Source organism: Scyliorhinus torazame, chromosome 10, assembly GCF_047496885.1.
Source record: "Scyliorhinus torazame isolate Kashiwa2021f chromosome 10, sScyTor2.1, whole genome shotgun sequence".
Lineage (NCBI taxonomy): Eukaryota > Metazoa > Chordata > Chondrichthyes > Carcharhiniformes > Scyliorhinidae > Scyliorhinus > Scyliorhinus torazame.
Window position 1 is genome coordinate 54,185,870 of NC_092716.1, and position 14,593 is coordinate 54,200,462.

Sequence of the window (14,593 nt, forward strand, 5' to 3'; positions counted from 1 at the left end):
TGGGTAGTACCTTGAGGGAGCAGCGGCGCACGGTGTCCGTGTGCAGGAAGCTCTACGTGCTGCTGCTGTCGAAGAGGCAGGTAACAGTGTAACAGTTTACCTGAACCTCCATGGTGGATCTGGCGAGCTGATGCGGTCGGTCCTGGTCGAGGACGATGGATGCGATGGTGGAGCTGTTGGAGAAGGGTGCAGGATCCGGGGAGCGGCCTGTGGGAGAAGGTGGCGGCGCCCAGGCGTCGTAGGCTGCTGCTGGAGGCCAGGTTGCTGTTGCTGGCTGCATCTCCTTTGTTTGCAGCATTTCGGTCGAGTGCGCAGGACCGGAAGTGACGATCGGCGGTGGACCGGAAGTGACGTAAGTCGGTGTTCCGGGCGGCGCCCATGACAGGGCCACGTTACACACAACTATTATATACTACGTACAATGGTAGGGAAGTACAGTGGTGTATCACCACAGGAGCTCTGCCAGGAGGGCACTGGAATAGTTGAGTCTGGAATTAACAAAGGCATAGATGAAGGTTTCTGGCAGCAAAACTACGGCAGAGGAAGAGATGGACAATATTACAGAAGCGGAAGTAGGCTGTCTTGGTGATGGAGAGGACTATGAGACCTTTGTGATAAATATCATTGAGGTTCTAATGATATCATCAGATCCATAAGACCATAAGACATCAGAACGGAGTTAGGACACTCGGCCCATTGAGTCTGCTCCGCCATTCAATCATGGCTGATATTTTTCTTATCCCATTCTCCTGCCTTCTCCCCATAGCCACTGATCCCCTTATTAATCAAGAACCTATCTATCTCTGTCTTAAAGACACTCAGTGATTTGGCCTCCACAGTCTTCTGCGGCAAAGGGTTCCACAGATTCACCATCCCTGGCTGAAGAAATTCCTCCTCATATCTGTTTTCAAGGATTGTGCCTTTAGTCTGAGATTTTGTCCTCGGGTTCTAATTTTTCCTGCAAGTGAAGACATCCTCTCCGTGTCCACTCTATCCAGGCCACGTAGTATCCTGTAAGTTTCAGTAAGATCCCCCCTCATCCTTCTAAACTCCAACGAGTACAGACCCAGAGTCCTCAACCGTTCCTTATACGACAAGTTCCTCATTCCAGGGATCATTCTTGTGAACCTCCTCTGGACCCTTTCCAAGGCCAGCACATCCTTCCTTAGATACGGGGCCCAAAACTGCTTACAATACTCCAAATGGGGTCTGACCAGAGCCATATATAGCATCAGAAGTACATCCCTGCTCTTGTATTCTAGCCCTCTCGACATGAATGCTAACATTGCATTTGCCTTCTTCACTGCCAACTAAACCTGTAAGTTAACCTGAAGAGAATCGTGAACAAAGACACCCAAGTCCCTTTTTGCTTCTGATTTCCTAAGCATTTCCCCATTTAGAAAATAGTCTATGCCTAAATTCCTCCTTCCAAAGTGCAAAACCTCACACTTATGCTGATTTCTAGGTATCCATGAGGCTTCTATCTGTCTGGGGTGTGCACCTCAGCCAGAGAAAAGAATGTGTGGTTAAAAAGATGATTGACACAGAAGGATAGAGTAGAAAATACACTGCAGGAATTTTAACCAGTCACCCACCCCACGAGTTACAATTAATTAACATTCAACCTCCATGGTAACAGATCACTCTCTACAATCAGCAGCAGAGAAACAGGTAGGTGGTTTTCATGACTGTAGACCCTTACCAGGCTGTATCTGTGAGTAAATGACAGATTTAGCACCCAAAGGAGGCAGACCCCATGTGAGGCAGAATTGTATAGGCAATCACTGGCCCACTGATGGGAACATCCAATAATCAGGCAACTGAATTGTAAGTAGCTTCTGAAGACTTTTTCATGAAACCTCCACGAAACCTCCTTCCAAAAGTATCCGGAACACACCAAGTTTACACAAAATGGGGAAGCACTAAGAAAGTAGCACTTGAATGTCATCATGATGTGTAATATTAGTAAGCAAATACATTACAGCCCTCATTTGCAAATCTTCTGCTCTTTAATGGGGTCACTGAAGCATTTGAGGAGTGGGGGGAGGAACATCCATGGAGAACCGCAGGGATGCTCAAGTGAACTCGCCAGCGTTTCAGACCGTTTGAACATGAGAGAAGCAGTAACCATTTGTTGTGATTAAAGACAGCCTCTACAGTTGTGTGAATAGTGACTCTATGGCAATCAGTGCCAAGCAATTGGAAAAATTGGGTCAGCCTCTTCAGCTGACACTACTTGCCGGTGCTAAACTTGTTGTGTGCAATGCACAGTGAAATAATGCATCTGTCACCTCTACGATACAGTGGTGGACTGTATACTGGCACGTCTCAGCCGACTTCGGTTGTATGAAATTACTGCAATGTGTAAATCAAGCAAAACTTGAGCTAAAATTCATTGTTTCTGGTTAATTTATGGTCAGGGAGTTAATGTGATTGAGACTTGTTTTCTTCCTGAACAATTTTAGCATCATGGGCCAAAAGCTCAGCACTCATCGTAAGGTATTGCCATGTGCCAATCAGAACACTCAGGGACAATTAAACCCCTAAATGATTTTTTTTTCAGTTCAAAGGAAACAGCTGTACTGACATTCTTTAATATCAGTTACTGTTTACAGTTCAGTTATTGCCAGTTGAAATCTGTTGACGGTATTGTAATTTAATAAATGAAACAAAGTAGGCCTTGTCTTTAAAGCAGAGTCTATTTTTTGATGTGACTGTGCAGTTTGAGTCTTACCGCTGCATTAAAAATAATGGCAAGTAATTATTTTTGTTTTAGTGATGCTTGGTTATTGTAACTATGTACAACTGGCAACTAATTAATCAACCTAATTGTGGAACTCGGACATTTTGTGTTTAATCCTCACTCTTCAGGTAATAATGTGAATAAAGTTAGAGCCAGTGTGGAAGTACCCTGACAACAATATGATCAATACTGAATTCTCTTTCAGTGCACACTGCTGTATTATTGAAATTAAATCATCTATACATATGATACAAATGAGCTGAAGAATGTGATAGAAATGAGTGAGGGTTTAGATAAAGTTGTCCATTTAAAAATTGTACAAACTTACAGAACTACATTGATTTTGAAAATGCCTCTCTATCACAGGTTCTGCTGATTTACACCTAAACCTAAAATAAATAGAGCTTCTTAGAAATGTAAAATTATATATGTTTAATTGTATACTACTTTACTAATGTATGGTTCATTTGTACAATATTTATTATATTATAACATAATGTATTATTAAGCCATTAAATTCTTTTCAAGGATATATTATAAATATTTAATGTAAGACTCCATTGGTGAAATTAATATTAATTTATATTTCATATGATTATGTTATCCATCATTTGGTTATACAAATTATTATAATTACAAGTTTAGTTAAAATAAGATACCATTTTATAATATATTTGTTTGCAAAATAAATCATTATGATTTGTGGTGTCCTGCTGTATTTAGTATTTATGCACCAACATAATATTATTTTATTGTATCATTATTGATTTACATGTTATATAAAATTGTATGGCTGGGTTAGTTAGGAATTTACTTGTAAGGATTATATTAATATGGCTGAAGATTATTCATCATTGTTGCTTTTAATTTGCCCCTTATTATTAATGGAAAAGTTGTTTTCTTGCAACCAAAGTTTCGATCTCTTTGAACTCTGGACTTACTGAAGACACATTACACAAGTTTCGGCAGCAACAAGATTGCATACTTACATCTAATGTATCCACCATTCGGGGAATGGCAGAGAATTCAAATGTATTGCAAATATTCCTGCTAGGTAAATAACATCATAATTCAGCACTGAAAACCCACAAGAAGTGTAATTTCTAGATAGCAACTCTTCCTTTCTGTTTGATTTTTTTTTTTATTAGTTTATTATAAATAGATTATTCCGGTAAAATATAAAACAAGTCATTCTAACTGATTTACCTCCTTGCGACATTTTGAAGTTCTCATTGGAACCTCGGCAGCATCTTAAACAAAGAGCAATGTACGTTTTCCTGTGTGTCAGCTTTTCACATAAATATCTCAGTAACTGCTGATCTTATCATCATAAAACCTCCATTTATATAGTTAGGCATGTCATGTTGGTCAATTGCACAAAAACTTAACCACATGCAATATTAAACTCAATCCCATGCCATCTCCATTAGCTGGAATTTTAAAGTTCTGTCAATGCACTGTACCTTAAAATCCTGTGTCCTACTTTAAAATGCACTGAATATGAAATTATGAGTGGTGCTGCTGATTGAACAGAGGCCGAATAAAGATGTTGAAATGATTACTCAGGGGCTGGATCCTTCCAATATCAGTTGGTTAGCTTTTCTGGTTAATCTGGGACACCATTGTACATTTGTATTCAGCCAAACAATATCTTCATTCCTCCAATCAACTAATCTGACAAAAGAATGTTGAAGTTCCAGGCAACATTTTAATGCATTTTGCACTGAGAATGAATAAGGCTTGACTGAAAACAATCTGTTTCTGTTTTACCATTTTAGTATACAATAAAAACTTTCATCTTGCAGCTTCTCTCGGTAATATGCACAAGTTAGTTGCTTAATTCATACTCCATTACTTGGCTCTCATTTAAATGAACTTTTGTGGCGAATTTAGTGTCCTGTTTACGGTATGTTGTCAACTCAATACTTCACCATCAGGTATGCTTCACTCAGCATCAGGATGCAAAAGATTCTTCATATACCTCATATTACAGAAAGTGTAACATTTTCCTTCATTGCTGCACGTTAAGTCTGTCAGCCTCTGACATGCTCATCATTTTGTGCTCATGCTGCACAGAATATGACATTTCGGCGTTAAAATATGATATATCTTCCAGATGGTACAGTAATAAAAATGACATATTTAATACACAACTTTTCCCTGTCATAGGGCAAAAAAATCCAGTAACTGCTGGTAATCCTTAACTGATAACGGCCACTGAGGCAAACAAAACAAAATCCTGTCTCGTGACTACATCCTGAATCTTGCTATTGGATCAAAAAGAAACTTCTCAAAGCAGCAACTGCTAAGCACGAAAGCACCATTTTAACCACGTTTCTCCCGTGAAGAATGTTTTCTGAAATGCTTAACAAGGTTAATTACATGTATAATTTGAAATATCTGGGTGACCTTTTGTATGACTATTATAAGAGGCATTGTTTGCACTTCATACATGGTTAATTGGCTGATCCCATGTATGAAGTGAAGCCTTCCCAGATACTGATGTACCATTTTGGATAGGTATCAACATGGTAACACAATCAATGGATTCAGTGGCAACCAACAAATAATTAACTCTCTTCTGCAATGTGTTTATTATAACAGTCCACAAAAATAAACTACATATAACCACTGAACATATGTGACATTTTGGGCAGGACCATTGCTGAGAGGCAGGAGAGTTAAAAAAAATGGTGGGGGGGCGATGTCAAAAGAAGAGTCCAACATCTCCCCTCCACCATGCCTGTATTTCCAGTGGCAGAAAAGCTGGCAGGTCAGTTGCCTGCCAGGTAAACAACTGAACCACTTAAATGAGCAATTAACGTTCAAGAGTATTTTTCCCATATTGGGAGGGTCTACCACCTGAGGACATCTCTGACAAAAACCTGGGGCAAAATTCTCCGGTATCGGCGCGATGTCCGCCGACCGGCGCCCAAAACAGCGCAAATCAGTCGGGCATCGCGCCGCCCCAAAGGTGCGGAATCCTCCGCATCTTGGGGGGCCGAGCCCCAACCTTGAGGGGCTAGGCCCGCGCTGGACTAATTTCCGCCCCGCCAACTGGCGGAAAAGGCCTTTGGTGCCCCGCCAGCTGGCGCGGAAATGACATCTCCGGGCAGCGCATGCGCGGGAGCGTTAGCGGCCGCTCACGGCATCCCCGCGCATGCGCTGTGGAGGGAGTCTCTTCCGCCTCTGCCATGGTGGAGACTGTGGCGAAGGCGGAAGGAAAAGAGTGCCCCCACGGCACAGGCCCGCCCGCGGATCGGTGGGCCCCGATCGCAGGCCAGGCCACCGTGTGGGCACCCCCCGGGGCCCGATCGCCCTGCACCCCCCCCAGGACCCCGGAGCCCACCCGCGCCGCCTTGTCCCGCCGGTAAGGTAGGTGGTTTAATCTACGCCGGCGGGACAGGCATTCTAGCAGCGGGACTTTGGCCCATCCGGGCCGGAGAATCGCGGGGGGGAGCCCGCCAACCGGCGCGGCGCGATTCCCACCCCCACCGAATATCCGGTGCCAGAGAATTCGGCAACCGGTGGGGCGGGATTCACGCCAGCCCCCGGCGATTCTCCGACCCGGCGGGGGGTCGGAGAATCTCGCCCCTGATGTTCTCCAAGGGGCTTCTGTGGGGAGGGAAGGCTCCTTTACAGGCACTCCATGGCCCACAGAGGATCCCAACCCCCACATCGGCTGCCCTTGCGGCCGCAGCATCACCAGTGCTCAATGATTCTAACCCACTCTGATCATTGATAGTCCAGTTTTATTCATATCGGGGCTAGTTGAATGCACATAACCGATAAGCAAAATATTAAACGTAGTCTTGACTGTGGGAACCCAGTTATTTCTCATACAATGAATTAACCATTGTATTCCATTGTATTCAATACTGAGAACAGTGTTCCTTGTGTTATCAACTAATTAAGTTTTAGTTAGATCTCCACCAAGCTATGAAACATGGCAAAGCGTGAGAAACACATCCAGTACTTTTCCTAAGGCTGCACACGCAAACACTAAGCTAGATTTGATAGGCACCAATCAATCTCAAGTAATGTCCAATGTTTGATGAACAAGTTATCCTCTAAGTAGCAGACATTCATTTGAACAAACAGGGAGGTCCCAGCTAAACATTAGAAGCCAATGAATGCAAAGGGGGGGGTGAAACCAGAGATCCGGGGCGGGATTGTCCTTGCTTCTGCACCGAATTCGCGCTCGGCGCAGGGGCTTCAGGCCCACGATCAGGCCCGACGTCGCTCCCGCGATTCTCCAGTGCGTGGAAAATCGCTGCCAATTGGGTGCGGTCTACGTGGCGGCAGTCGACGCGGCGCCGGTCGGGGGTCATTGAAAGAGGCCCCCGCAGCGATTCTCCAGGTGCAGCTGGCAAGTTCCCGCCGGCCTGGTTCTCTCATGGTACCACCCGGCGGGCACTCGGCATGGTGGCCGCGGACTCAGTCCACGGCTGCCCTGAAGGGGGTTGGGGGGAATCATTCATGGGGGCCCTCCAGGACGGCCAGGTTATTGATCCGCGGACGCACGCGATCTGGGGAGGGGGGGGGCCTATGTTTTTGGTGCAGGTCCGCGGTGTGGGTTGGCCATGTCACGCGGGACGGCCAACTGAGGCCGCCGGCGCATGCATGCGCGGACACCCGACCAAAAATGCAGGGCCTCGTATCGACAGCTGGAGCTACGAGGAGCACGTCTGGACCCTGCTAAATCCCTGCAAATTGCAGAATCACCCTGGACTTACTCCATGTAAGTCCAGAGTGATTTGCGTGCGTTCATTCGCGGGCATGGGGACGTAGCCTCATTATTGGAGAATCCCACCCAAGAATTCCCTTAAAAATGGACCTTGTGGTTCAGGTCTTTGTTCCTGAATTCTTGAATCATTCATCCATTTTATTTGTGTTCAGTGATTTTTTTCTTGCGCTTATCCTTTTGCCATGTGCTTGACATTCTATGTATTGTTTGATATTTCGTTCTTAAGTTTTATTCAGTTTGTACTAGCCCACGGGTAAAGTTTTATTCAGTTCTGCAGTTCTTATTCAAGTGTATATCAGTGAAGTGACTAGCAACAAAGTTGTTGTATTTTTGAACCTCTACCAAACGGACTACCGATCCTTATTAGAAGAGAAAATAAGAGTCCCAACAATCATCAAGGCCTACCTGCCTAGTCCTGGCTTTCCCCAAACATACTCACCCTTTTTGAGGATGAGGTTTAAGGTGCTGCCTTTGAGGTACTCCCTCCCTGGTGTTGCAGCCTCAGCAGGGGCCACCGCCAGTGGTAGCACTGCTGAGCGCTGCCCACTGATTGGGCTGGCAACCCTGTCATCATATTCAAGTAAACATCATAGCACATACAAACTGATGGACAGATCAACAGACCAATCAACACACACACAACACCACAGCCAATCACAGGCAAGAGCATACACAGTACAAAACAGGGAACACAACACTTCCTGAGCATTTCAGCAGGAGACAACTCAGGTCACAGAGCTCATAGCAAGCCACTCAGACATCCACCATGTGCTGAGTGCCACTACAAGAAGTATTAGGAATAGGTCCACAGATTCTTGGGTTATGATCGAACTTCAGTAACCTGGGGCGATGTCCGCCGACTGGCGCCCAAAACGGCGCCAATCAGACGGGCATCGCGCGGCCCCAAAGGTGCGGAATGCTCCGCATCTTTGGGGGCCGAGCCCCAACATTGAGGGGCTAGGCCGATGCCGGAGGAATTTCCGCCCCGCCAGCTGGCGGAAACGGCCTTTGGTGCCCCGGCAGCTGGCGCGGAAATGACATCTCCGGGCGGCGCATGCGCGGGAGTGTCAGCGACCGCTGACAGTTTCCCACGCATGCGCAGTGGAGGGAGTCTCTTCCGCCTCCGCCATGGTGGAGACCATGGCGGAGGCGGAAGGGAAAGAGTACCCCCACGGCACAGGCCCGCCAGCAGATCGGTGGGCCCCGATCGCGGGCCAGGCCACCGTGGGGGCACCCCCCGGGGCCAGATCGGCCCACGCCCCCCCCCAGGACTCCGGAGCCCGCCCGCGCCGCCTTGTCCCGCCGGTAAGGTAGGTGATTTAATTTACGCCGGCGGGACGGGCAATTTATCGGCGGGACTTCGGCCCATTCGGGCCGGAGAATCGAGCGGGGGGGGCCCGCCAACCGGCGCGGCGCGATTCCCGCCCCTGCCGAATCTCCGGTGACGGAGACTTCGGCAACCGGCGGAGGCGGGATTCACGCCAGGGGGGGGGTCGGAGAATGTCGCCCCAGTTTACCACTGCAAATAAATGTTCGCAATATAACTGAGTTGTACCATTTGCAACCGTGTTGGTTCGTATGTGTAACAGAGTACCCAACACATCAAACCCTGCATGGTAGGCCACCATCCTTACTGTCATGGCAACTGCTGTTGCAGCATCATAACTGTCCACAGTCAGTGTTACACTGTGCCTGCTTTAGTTGCCCATTGATAGTGGTGGGATTTCAAAAAGAGCCATAAATTTAAGTCCTTTGCCTTCCTCTGTTCCTTCCACTAGCTTAATCTGCAGAAAGTAGACATAATAATTTGAATTAGATCATGGGCAGCTGCGTGTTCAATTTAAAGCTGCCATATGCTTTCTCATTTGTTGAGTATTTCTCAATTCAAATGTTTGAAAAAGCGTTACTTAAATAGCTTGTGTTCCCAAAAGCCCTTTGTTGAGAGATAACATTTCATGAGTCAGCTCTATTGCAGTGATATTGGACTTGGTCACTTCGTTTGATTTAAAGCCGCAACAAATCTTTCAGCATTTGTTCTCAAGTTGCAGCTACTTAAAAATGTTGACAACAAAATCTTCTGAGGAGACTTTTCTTTTAATACAGGAAAAAAAGATCACAGTAGTTGCCAATAAGCATAGACATCAATTATTTTTTAATTGTGTAAAAGTACAGGACACTAATTAAAGATAGTATATCTTGGAATGCCAAAGGCAAAATTAATTATTAATTTTTATTAATATTCAGGAGCAACACAGAGAACATATTAAACAGATTTTGGTGTTTCTGTGGTCCTGCTGAGTTTTGTGTCTGAACTCAGGAATATACTCTTCTATTTAATATGTTTTATTAGACATACAGTTCATTTATTCAGCGAGGATTTTGCGGAGTGAAGAATTAAACTGATGCTCATTTTTTGCTTGAAAAATGTACTTATAATTTAAGTGTTCTGAGTACATCCAGAAGGCTGGCTTTTTTAAAAAATGACAAACCAACAGGCACAATGCGGCAGACTTGAGTTAAAGTCCGTTGAGAAGAACGTTTTGCGGGTTGTTTCTCAGCATGTTTCTCGGGGAGATTCTCTCCGCCGAAGCCACTTGTCAGCAGGCAAGGTTCCTTGCAGATTGGGCGCCATTTTGACCGACTACCCTGATTGTCCCCCCCTTTCGAAGCAACCCTGTTTTTTTGACCCCCCTCACTCACCTCCACAACCTGGGCCCTTGGGAATCCCTCCCTCACCCCCCCCCCTCTACCTGGCAAGGCCCCCCATGGGCCTAACCCCGGCAGTGCCAATCTGGTAGTACCAAGGTGCCTCAATGACAGGAGGAGTGCCAGGGTGCCACCGTGTGCTGTCCCCAAACACCTGAGGGTCTCAAATAGCTTGGGAGACCTCCCCAGGTACCATTACACCTGGTCCATGTTTGTGTGGACCAGTGCTAAACGTCGCTCTGGCGAGGTCTCCCAGCCGTGGACGGTGAGTAATGGGTGACGCTTGAATCCGGCATCTGGGTATTTCATTTAAATATGTGTGCCTGGATCTCGCACAGCGAGACCATGATCCAGATCTCGCAAGATGTTTCGAGTGTCACAAAACTTGCAAGAGTCAACAGCCTCGTCCTGACACCAAGTCGGGTGCGAGAGGCCATTGAATCGCGCCCAGCATTTAACAAATGCTGATTTTTGTTTTTGCAGTTGCCTCTGGTCTGTGTGTCTGCATCGCAATAAACATACATGATCCTATCTGTTCCGAGCACTTCTGATAAGAGCACACAATGTGAGGTTCCAACTCATTTCGATACACCTTCCTTTGAACCCACAATGGATTCTGTAAAATACAGCATCTGACCTCAATATTGGGTTCAGCATTGCTCCAGCGGAAACAGCTGAATTTGTTAGTATTCTATCCCATTCTTAACTTTAGTGTTCTTTGAGAAATTTCACATTATGTCAGGCAAACTATCGGCCTCCTCCTTTTGCCAAGCACGGAATTTATTATTGGATCCACCAATCTCCCTTTAAATGACTTCACACTTTGAGTCAAGCATTTCTAGTTAGAGGCCTTTCTAATTGAAACTCCAATCCTTGATTATAGATTTCACATATCTGGAGTTATAGGTCAGTCGTACAAAGATAGAAACCAGTAATAAATTACACCACCCGCAACTATTTCAAAATCCATTTCTTATACTGTTTATGTGCAAATGTGGACTAATTTTAGCAGTAATTGTTTACAATCTGATAGAAATCTTGCCAAAAAATGGAAGAATAATTTCCACAAACATTGTAACAAAAGTCTTTGTTCCGACATTTCACAGTTTGCTGTATTTACTTCTTTGCGGGCTGTTTAATTTTCCACCGTTTAATGTTGAGCATGTGGATCATCTGATGCTCTCTTTGTACTGTATCCCAACAACCTTTGCTCATATCAATACTCACTCAGAGGCCGCAGAAAGATAATGACAAATCCAACGCACTTTCAAAGGTTTTTTTTAAATGGAGAGAGGTATTTAGTATTTTTAATAAGTGTCTTCACTACTATTGAGTCAGTTTCTTTGTTCATATCAGAAGATTAATTATGCTGTCAGGCACTTTCAAGGCCTGCTTAACAAAGATTCAGTGATATAATGCTTTGCTTTGCAATGCCTTTTTTTTCTGCATAGCAATCAAAATCAGCACGAGAAAGTGTAAAATTCATCCCAAACTGGAAGGGCAGCATCACCTCCTTAGGTGACAACAGTCAATAAAGTGGCAAACAATTTGTCCTCATGTTCAGAAGCCTCATCTGTAAACACCATTAAAACAATGACAAATAAATATTTATGCTTAGATCTCTTCCTTGGTGAACATGGCCATAAAACAATGCTGATGGATTGTGTGAATATGAACAAATTATATTAAATTACAACTATTGTGCATAAACATTCTAACAGCTGAAATAGGGTTTAAATCAAAAAAAACTTTCATTAAGTTCTCTACACATTACATAAAGCATTATAAGAAACCGGCATTTAATAAATATCAGACTTTACTCTTTTCAGTTGTTTCTCTACTAAGTGGAACACTGTTCATGCTTGAATCAACATACTCGATGCACAACTCTAAAACATGCATCTGTGATGAACTCAATCAATGGTGGTTTATGCCTATTATTATGTCCTATGTTTTTCCTGTATAGAACAATCTGTCTGGACTGTATGCAGAACAATACTTTTCACTGTACCTCGGTACACGTGACAATAAATCTAAATCTTAGTCCTGGAGTAAAACAATTTGCTTAGAGGTTGTCGATTGGTGGAGAGTGAAATTTGAAACATTTCTATATCTTTCTGTTTTTCAGCACAAAATGTGTGCAGGTGCATATGCTTCTATGCATACACAAGAAAGCTAAGCAGCAGTAGAAAGGCCTGGAGAAAAATCATTCTGCTTTACAGCGCTGGAATCTCAGCACGCATGGTGAACCTGTGTGGTTAGTCTGCAGCTGAGCTGCCGATGGGCGAGGCAACATGGAGGAGGGCACAACTTGATAAAATATGTCTGAAGGAAGATGGGTGTAGATGGGTGTCTGGCTCTGCCTTGGACACGTAGGACTGGTATCACCACTGCAAAGAATTTTGATATTTTGTTTTGTCTGCTATCACCATCAAGCACCAACAGGCCAGAGGTGACATAAGTTAGACGTTGTTTAAAATTCTCTCTACACTGTCGGAATAAGGGGTTAGTCACAAAGCTCTGAAAAAGTGCCCTGAACAACATCATCAGGAATATATCCACTTGTCCTTTTGTCACTTTATAAGAGTTTGCCAATAATACACCAATTAGAGCTTGGACAAGCTTTATTGTGGAAGAGGGTGTTGAGACTGCAAATTAATTTCACTGGGGGTTCTTACAGTAATTATCAAAACAACAGCTTTTCATGCCATCAGTCTGGACAATATTTGAAATCAGGTTACCCAGTCTTCACACTGCAGAGGATTTAACCTGACAGGTGGGGCGGGGGGGGGGGGGGCTGCTCTGCTGTACGCAGTCCAAAACTGCTGACAAATTCTTATATTTTTCACAACACAAACTCTTGTACAGACTTTGGAAAGTTCTTGAAGTGTCATACAATTCAAACAGAGTAAAAGCCCTTTCTCATCGATGATCCTGGTTCGATTAGAATTCTTCCAAATTACTTCTGGGGCTGAAGGGGTTGCTGGGCTATTGCAACATTGCAAAAGGCTACTAGAGTTTCACAATGAAAAAGTATGATGTGGCCGGTTGCTGCCACAGAGTAGACCTTAAAGGTTAATGCTGAGAACATCACAGTGAAGATCAGAGATTAAAGGAAGGTAGAACGGTCAAAAAGGAAGAAAATTAAATTTGTTGCATTGTGAAAAACAACAGGATAAAGATTCAAAAGGCACAATTCAAAATATACTGACGTATATCAACAAACTTAGAGTTAACACTTGCCCTGTTGAATAAACTGGAGACGTGAACAATCCAGCCAAAGACGGCGCCAATCAGACGGGCATCGCGCCGGCCCAAAGGTGCGGAATGCTCCGCATCTTTGGCGGCCTAGCCCCAATAGTGAGGGGCTAGGCTGACGCCAGAGGGATTTCCGCCCCGCCAGCTGGCGGAAATGGCGTTTGTTGCCCCGCCAGCTGGCGCGGAAATGCGGCGCATGCACGGGAGCGTCAGCGGCCGCTGTCAGTTTCCCGGCGCATGCGCGGGAGCGTCAGCGGCCGCTGTCAGTTTCCCGCGCATGCGCAGTGGGGAGAGTCTCTTCCGCCTCCACCATGGTGGAGGCCGTGGCGGAGGCGGAAGGGAAAGAGTGCAACACGGCACAGGCCCGCCCGCGGATCGGTGGGCCCCGATCGCGGGCCAGGCCACCGTGGGGGCACCCCCCGGGGTCAGATCGCCCCGCGGCCCCCCCCAGGACCCCGGAGCCCGCCCACGCCGCCTGGTCCCGCCGGTAAATACCAGGTTTGATTTACGCCGGCGGGACAGGCAATATCTGGGCGGGACTTCGGCCCATCCGGGCCGGAGAATCCAGCGGGGGGTCCCGCCAACCGGCGCGGCCCGATTCCCGCCCCCGCCCAATCTCCGGTACCGGAGACTTCGGCGGGGGCGGGGGCGGGATTCACGGCGGCCAACGGCCATTCTCCGACCCGGCGGGGGGTCGGAGAATGACGCCCCTGATCTCTATGTGAGGGTGGCAGCATGGTGGAGCAGTGGGTTAGCACTGCTGCCTCAGGGCGCCGAGGTCCGAGGTTCGATCCTGGCTCTGGGTCACTGTCCGTGTGGAGTTTGCACATTCTCCCCATGTTTGCGTGGGTTTAGCCCCCACAACCAAAAGATGTGCAGGCTAGGTGGATTGGCCACACTAAATTGCCCCTTAATTCGAAAAAATGAATTGTGTATTCTAAAATTTAAAACAAAAAGTGAGCTTGTGGGTCCCTCTCCACCCCCATGTCATGTGCATGGCCCCCCTCAGGAAATGACCCTTAACAGTGCCATCCTGGCACCTGTGCACCCTGGCACTGTCACCTTGGCACCCTCAAAGTGCTCCTGCCGGCTTTTCATGTCACCTGGGCACCTTGGCAGTGCCAGAGTGGCAGTGCCAA